The sequence below is a fragment of the Mandrillus leucophaeus genome, unplaced genomic scaffold, assembly GCF_000951045.1.
Source record: "Mandrillus leucophaeus isolate KB7577 unplaced genomic scaffold, Mleu.le_1.0 Scaffold249, whole genome shotgun sequence".
NCBI lineage: Eukaryota > Metazoa > Chordata > Mammalia > Primates > Cercopithecidae > Mandrillus > Mandrillus leucophaeus.
In genome coordinates this window covers 159,249-167,403 of record NW_012102576.1, presented here as the reverse complement: position 1 = coordinate 167,403, position 8,155 = coordinate 159,249, and positions in this window count along the sequence as shown.

Genomic DNA, 8,155 nt, shown 5'->3' with positions numbered 1-8,155 from the left:
GAGTCCCTCGTTTCCTGCCGGCGCCCGTTGCCATGGCGACGCAGCTCCCGGGCCTCTGCGCTCCAGGCCCCGGGGTTTTTTCCTCTCTCGCTCTCTTTCTCCTCTTTTTTACCCCCTTCTTTCTCTCCGAGTTCTGCTCGCCGGTTGGAGGGAGAACACTAACAAAGTGCTGGCCTCTAGTGGGGAACGCACTTCTCGGAGAGGAGAGGGAGATGGGAGAAGGGAGGGAAGTGACGTGAGAAGGGGAGAAAGAAGGTATTTTCTGGAGCTGCTGGGAATAAGGGATAGAAAGAAAGGATCAAAGAGACCAAGAGGCAGAGAAGGAGAAACAGCAAAGCTACGACCCCTAGAGAAACGATAGACTGGGAAAGGAAATGAGGCAAAGGAAAGGAGAGAAAAGGCCAGAAAAACTTTGAGAATGAGAGAAAGGAGGGAGAAGGTTGATTGTTTAATCCCTCACCTCAACTCCAAGAAGGCGGGAACGAATGCTGCAGAAACAGCTAACCCATTAGGAGTTGACTTCATTTTCAAAGCAGCAACCTAATATAACTTCCTTTGGATAGCACTTAAGTTTGTCATTTCAGAGATTTGTGTGTGCTTCGATTTAAATATGTATATGAGTTCGAATGACAAAAACGGGAAAAGGCCAGAGTATAGAGATGTAGAACAATAGGGCTGTTTCTGGGAACACTAAACATTTGATCGGGGAGCCTTTGTCATTGTATTTATGGTACCAACTTACCGGTTTTTAATTATTCGCTCATCGTTCAGCGTTCAATAAATATTTGTAGAGTGCCTACTATGTGCTAAATCATGGAAGCTTGGATTGCATCAGTGCACAAAACAAAGATAACTGCCTTACTGCCTTCATTAACCTTTACAGAAGGGTCTGGGGGATGCCTCGTGGATTAACAACTGGGACTGATGCTTTTTCTCTTGCTCTCTCAGTCTTCCTAACCTCTATCCTAGACAGTTATTTTCTCTGTCAATCCACTCTTCTTTCTCTCCTTTAAAAGCCCATGCATGGTTTGTTTATAGAGAAAAAAACAGAAGTATTATTTTGCTTATAAATTATATCCATTTAGATTTTTCTTTGAGAGAGGAGTATTTGGACTCCAAGCTCTTTATTTGTGGCAGCCAAATTAAAATCGGAGAACAATCTCTGCAGGCTTCTGGGAACTAGTCAGACAGGTATGTGAGGGAAGAAACCGGAGGGCAGCCAAAGGACTGGGAAAGTGAAGACACGGGGTATGAGGAGGTGAAAGGGTGTGTTGCCAGGCCGTGGATGACAGGCATTGGCTGAGGATGAATTGAAAAGATTCTGACTGGAGAACCAGTGGTGAAAACGAAGTAAAGCATTCGTTGTTTAATTCACACCTGGATTTTTGGCATGTCAAAGGAGTTAAAGCTTTTCTTGCAGAAGTTTAGAAATGGATACTGATTGAGCCTAAGCGGAATTTTCTAGTACCAATGAAAAAAAACAAAGCATCTATAGATAATTTTCAGATTATACAACATCAAAGTCAAGAAACATGACTCATGTGCTTCCTTAGTTTCCCTGGGAGAATTATAACTGTTAAGTGTCTAAAGAAGATTTATAAGCTCTTCTGAGAATAAGGAATGCAGATATAAGAGGGTATACACTTGTTTTTCAATAGCCTATGGAACTTGTGTACCAAGAGGATACATGACCATATCTCATTTCACCCTCCTTACAAATGGAGCAGAATTACTGCTACTGCATATAGTTACATTCCACCTCTAAAGATTCTTTTCGTACTTACTTGATCACTAGCTTCTACAGCTACTAGATAATGTTAGGGGATAAACGATGAATACTTTTGTTGAGTGCCTGTTATAAATTTAGCCAGAGAATAATCTATCATGAGGCAAGCTATATTGATTATGGGCCAGTAGTTTAATTTTTATATGTAAAGGTGTGTGCTCCATATATCACAGGATTCTTTTCAAGTTCATTTTTCTCCAAGTCAGGCCAGTATTCTAAGGTTATAGGTCTAAACAGTTTCCACCAAAAAATATTTAGTATAAAAAAGAAATTTATCAACAGCAAAGTAAAGTTATAGGAAAACCTCCATACATAAGAAATCATTTTCATAGACTAAATCAGCTTGAGAACAGGCTTTGAAGAGCTTGTCTCGGTCTAAACAGCAAAACAATTTGCGTTTCCTCAAGAATACTCAACTTTTTTTTTGAATTTTTCTGAAGTGTCTCATTTTCATTTAATGACTCTGCTGGAATTAGCCTTTTCTTTTTCAAACAGAATGGTTCTTCTGAATGGAGGCTACAGAATTTCTTTACTCTGCATAACACTGAAGGCCATTAGCCTAAACAGGTGAGAAGGAAAAGCATTTAATCTGGTGTATGGAAATTGAAGCCCTCCTGCAAACTTCTCTAAGGAAGGATCCTGATTTGAAAGGCTATCGATGTTTGGCAGCAACTAAAGCAAATAGACTAGAAGGTAAGCTAATAAAACTTTTCATATCAACTGAACATTGCTTAAGCATTCCTCAAGCTTCTCCTGTAAACTCAGCATTCTGCAATAAATTGTGAAGGAAGAGATGTCCTTTACCCCAAAGGTGTTAGTATCATTGGAATGTGTCTTTCTACAAGTAATCAAGTAAGAATGTGTGACCATGTTTTTATGCAAATATGGATAGGAAGAAGTAGAGAAAAAAGGAAATCATAACCTTTACTCTCCCCACCACCAATTGTGGCTGTGAACTACCATATACAGCCCACCTGTATCTCACTGTAATTCTGCATGCCACTTTAGGTCTAGTTGGGAGAAAATGAAGATTGAGTGGATTTATAGGCTCTTAGATATTTAAAGGGGGAAAAAAAAGAACTTTAAAACTAAGCCCCTCAATTTTCAGTGAAGAAAATTGAAGTCTAAATGATAAATGTAGAAGAGGGATATGTCGTAATCCCTGGAAAATAGAAAATGTCCAATAAATATTAGTTAACTGAATTAATGTCCTAGATTCTTGCCCTTCTGTCATAGGAAAAGAATATGAAATTAAAAGATATAAGGATACCTCTCATCTCTCGCTACTAATACCTACCATAGATCCTTTCTTCAAGGAGAAGTTTAAAATTAACATACTAATTGGTTCAGCCCAATATTCCATCCATCATTGCCCGCAGAAGATATAGATGTACCCCCACATCCTTAAGAGCGTAAGACTTGACGATAACATACTCTTCATCAGTTTAGACAGTTATAATGATGGCAAGTTATGCACCTTTCCTTAACTTTGGTTTGCTTTCAGTAAAACAGGGATAACACCTGGTAGTTGGTGGAAATAAATGAGATGTTTGTAAAGCACTTCACATTGGGTCCTGACACATAGCACAAGCTATTATTAATTTTCCTTACTAATATATTTTTGTGATCACCAAATAGAACAAACCACTCTTTATGTTTTATTCAGTTTACATCACAACCTTATTAACTCACAATTTTAGTTGAGTTTATGCATTAATTAGTTTAGTGAACTTACTGTTATTTTATATGACAAAGAGTATTCCCTTCCTTGTAAACTACATTTGCCTCCTTCAGGCTTCAGGTATATCTTCTTGTCTACTATTTGAGTATTTAGGGAGTAAAACCATGTTGGAACCAAGTACTAGATTTATACCCTCTGGGACTATGTGTCCTAGGCCCAGAGAGCCAGGTACCTGGGAAAACATCTCAAGGGAAAAACAATTCAAAATATAGTTAGAGCGTCTGCTCATGGCCTCACATGCATTATTGTATTCAACTCACTCAATAACCTTTTCTGCTAGCTGTTTTTAATCCTTAATTTACAGATGAGGAAATTAAAGCTCTGGAAGATTAGGTAAATTGCTCAAGGTTCATAGGGGTAATAAGTAATGGAGTCGGAATTTAAATTCAGGTCTGTCCATCTTCAAAGCTCATAACTACATTACATCCTTCACAGTGTGAAAATAGAGTGATGCAAAAGGTCTATTTAAAATGCTTAGCACACACATAAACGTTTGCACAAAGAAGCTTGGCATTTGCCGTGGTAAATACCTGAAATGGAAGGCCCAGTCTGCCTTTGTTAACTAGAGAAATAGCTCTAGTTATCAGTCTGTAAAGACACTGTGGAGATGTCTCAGCAGAAAATAGAGATGTATATATGATTTCCCTAAATTCTCTGTTTTCTCTCTCATCTACTGATAAACTGTGGTAAGCAGAACAATGCCCCCCCACCAAGGATGTCCCCATCTGTGAAATCTCTGAATATGTTATGCTCCATGGCAAAAAAAAATTAAAGTTGCAGTTGGAATTGAGGTTGTTAATCAGTTGCCCTTAAAATAAGGAGATTATCATGGATTACCTTGGCAAACCCAGTGTAATCACAAGTGTCCTTAAAAGTGGACAAGGGAGGCAGGAAAGACAGGTTGAGTGATGTGATATGAGAAGTATTTAACCTGTCATTTCTGTCTTTGACACTGGAAGGGGGCCACAAGCCACGTAATGTGGGAAGCCTTCAGAAGCCAGAAAAAGCAAGGAAATGGATCCTCCCCAGAGCTTCCAGAAAAGAACACAGACAGCCCTGCTGACACCTTGATTTTCACCCAGTGAGAGGCATGTCAGACTTCTTTCTTTTTTTTCTTATTTATTTATTTATTTTAATTTTTACTATGTTCTTTTTGAGACTCTTTTTGAGTCTCACTCTGTCACCCAGGCTGGAGTGCCGTGGTGTGACCTCAGCTCACTGCAGCCTTGACCTCCCAGATTCAAGCAATTCTCATGCCTCACTTTCCCAAGTAGCTGGGATTACAGGTGCCTGCCACCATGCCCCACCCAGCCTAGTTTTGTATTTTCAGTAGAGGTGTTTTTTTTTTTTTTTTTTGGAAACAGAGTCTCACTCTGTAGCCCAGGCTGGAGTGCAGTGGCACGATCTCGGCTCACTGCAACCTCCACTTCCCGGGTTCAAGAGATTCTCCTGCCTCAGCCTCCAGAGTTCAGACAATCCGCCTACCTCAGCCTCCCAAAGTGCTATGATTACAGGCCTGAGCCACCGCGCCTGGCCTTTTTTCTTTTTCTTTTTTCTTTTCTTTTTTTTTTTTTTTGAGACAGAGTTTCCCTCTTGTTGTCCAGGCTGGAGTGCAATGGCACGATCTCAGCTCACCGCAACCTCCGCCTCCTGGGTTCAAGCGATTCTCCTGCCTCAGTCTCCCGAGTAGCTGGCATTACAGGTATGCGCCACCAGGCCCAGCTTATCTTGTATTTTTAGTAGAAACTGGGTTTCTCCATGTTGATCAGACTGGTTTCAAAATCCTAACCTCAGGTGATCCGCCTGCCTCTACCTCCCAAAGTGTTGGGATTTGGGAGGAATTAGCCGCCGCCACATGTCAGACTTCTGACCTACAGAACTGTAAGATAATACATTTGTGTTGTTTTAAACCACTAAATTTGTGGCTTATCGTTGTGTCTCAAATCACTACCAGTGACAACAGAAAATTGACATACACCTAGTACAGGAAAGGAAAACTTCCTTCTACTCTCTTAGGTTCTGCAGCTGGTTTAAGAATTAAACTGACAAATTAGCTAATCCCAGCTACTCGGGAGGCAGAGAACCCGAGAGGCAGCAGAGGTTGCAATGAACCAGAATCACGATAATATAGATTAAGGCTGGGCGCAGTGGGTTATGTCTGTAATCCCAGCACTTTGGGAAGCCGAGGCGGGTGGATCACCTGAGGTCAGGAGTTCAAGACCAGCCTGGGCAACATGGTGAAACCCTGTCTCTACTAAAAATACAAAAATTAGCTGGGCGTGGTTGTTCACGCCTGTGATCCAGGTTAGTCAGGAGGCTGAGGCAGGAGAATCACCTGAACCTGGGCAATGGAGGTTGCAGTGAGCTGAGATTGTACAGAGGCAGGAAAATAGCGTCTGGAGGCAGGGGGCATAAGGCTGATTCACACTTAAGCTATAACAGGAAATATCCTCTCCATAGGGCATATGCCATAAATGACTTTGTCCTCTTCATTTACTTTATCCTCTTCATTTACATAGGGCATACCCCAAGTAGAGGGTATTTAAACTCACAAAAGCTCTGTAACAGTGCCTGACTCCCTCTGCTCAGGCCCTGTCCCACACTGTGGAGTGTACTTTCATTTTCAATAAAACCCTTCATTCCTTCCTTGGTTTGTTTGTGCATTTTGTCCAATTCTTTGTTCAAGACGCGAAGAACTTGGATATCCTCCACCGTTGACATGTTTTGGCAAACCAGCCAGGAGGGAGAGGTAAGCCCAAAGTTTGGGATTCATTTTTCTCCCTTTCCTTCCTGCTCCATCCATGGAGCAGATTTGGGACTTTCCAACTTGGGACCCTTGGTGGGCAGTGCCTAAACCTGGAAGCAACTGCAGGTTTCTGGCCGTGGCCAGTGAAACTAAGGGGTTTCCTAGTGGAGAAGCCTAACCACCATTGCCCAGATCACTTACGGAATCTGGGTCTTTATTTATTTATGTTTTTTTCTTCTCTTTCTTTTTCAGTCTTACAGTGGCTGTTTCTTAGTAGCTCCTTGAAATTGAGGGCAATTGGCTGGGGTCACTCCCTGGTACTGCCTGAAGGCCGAGGAGGGAATGGGAAGAATTGCCCCGCCCCAAAGCGGGAAGACTTTTTTTTTAAAATATTTTCCACGCATGGCCCATGATCTCTACCCGCTGCGCAGTTCAGAGCAAACTTGCACATATTTCAGGCAACGTAAACCTTCTTTTCCTATGCTAAATTCTTCCCATGTCGTACTCTACTGGCTAAGGAACAAAAGGCTCACCCGGCATCCAGTTCTCATTACAGTTCTTGGCTATTCTTATAAATCTCATAGTATGCTTTGGAGGGGAAACCTGCATTTGATGCACCCACCTAAGGCCAGAGACGTCTGGAACTCTAAGATTGGACCCTACAGGAGGATGCTCTGTGGGTTCTGCGGACCTCAAACTCTCCAAAGAGGACGCTCTTGGCAGAGGTTCTAAGGTCTAGTATTAAACCCTCCTTAGAATTTTCTCTTGGAGACCGAGCACGCTGGCTCATGCCTGTAATCCCAGCACTTTGGGAGGCCAAGGCAGGCGGGTCATTTGATGTCAGGTGTTTGAGATCAGACTGACCAACATGGTGAAACCCCATCTCTACTAAAAATACAAAAAAATCAGCCAGGCGTAGGGGCGCATGCCTGTAGTCCCAGCTACTCAGGAGACTGAGGCAAGAGAATCACTCGAACCTGGGAGGCAGAGGTTGCAGTGAGCTGAGATCATGCCACTGTACTCCAGCCTGGGCGAAAGAGCCAAACTCCGTCTCAAAAAAAAAAAAAAATTATCTCACAGTTGCAATGCTGCTTGGCCCCAAAATTGTTTAGAATCTGAAATTCACTGTCTAATAGGAAAGTGTGATGGCATTGCAGGTATCCAGGCTTTTGTGCTGCTGTTCTAAGCAGGGGGCCTGGTTAACATGTTACGCCCTCCTTTGGTACTGTTTGGCCCCAGTGCTCCTGGAAGTCTAGGGAGGCTGGGAGGCTTAGCCTTTCAATATCAAACTGCCATGGAGACTGCTTTACCTGAAATTTTGGTTCAGAGCCTTCCTTGTATTTTCTATTAGGTTGAAGTAAAACCACAAGCTTGTATTGCTATCTCATGGCTGAGGTTCCAAAGTATTGGATCTTTGTTGATGTGTGTGTATACATGTCTAGATGTGTTTATCTGTATGTACACTTACTGTTTTATGTTGTGTCTACCGAATTGGCTTGTAAGTAAAAGTGTGCTCATAAATTAAGTAAGTCAGTCTAAGCAATTTTCAAGTTCACGTGACTTAAAGTGTAACTTAATAAGCTAGCTTTAAAATTATTGGCGGAATAAAAATAGAAATGCCTTCAGAATTGTCAGCATACCTTCCACCGTTAACAGCGCCACTGCATTCCAGCCTGGGTGACAGAGAGAGACTCTGCCTCAAGAAAAAAAATGAAAAGACCCAAAGAGGCAATCGGCCCTCCATATCTGCAGGTTCCACATCCATAGATTAAGCAAACCTCAGATGAAAAATATTTAGAAATGAATAAAAAATAGGCCGGGCGCAGTGGCTCACGCCTGTAATCCCAGCAGTTTGGGAGGCCAAGGCAGGCGGATCACCTGA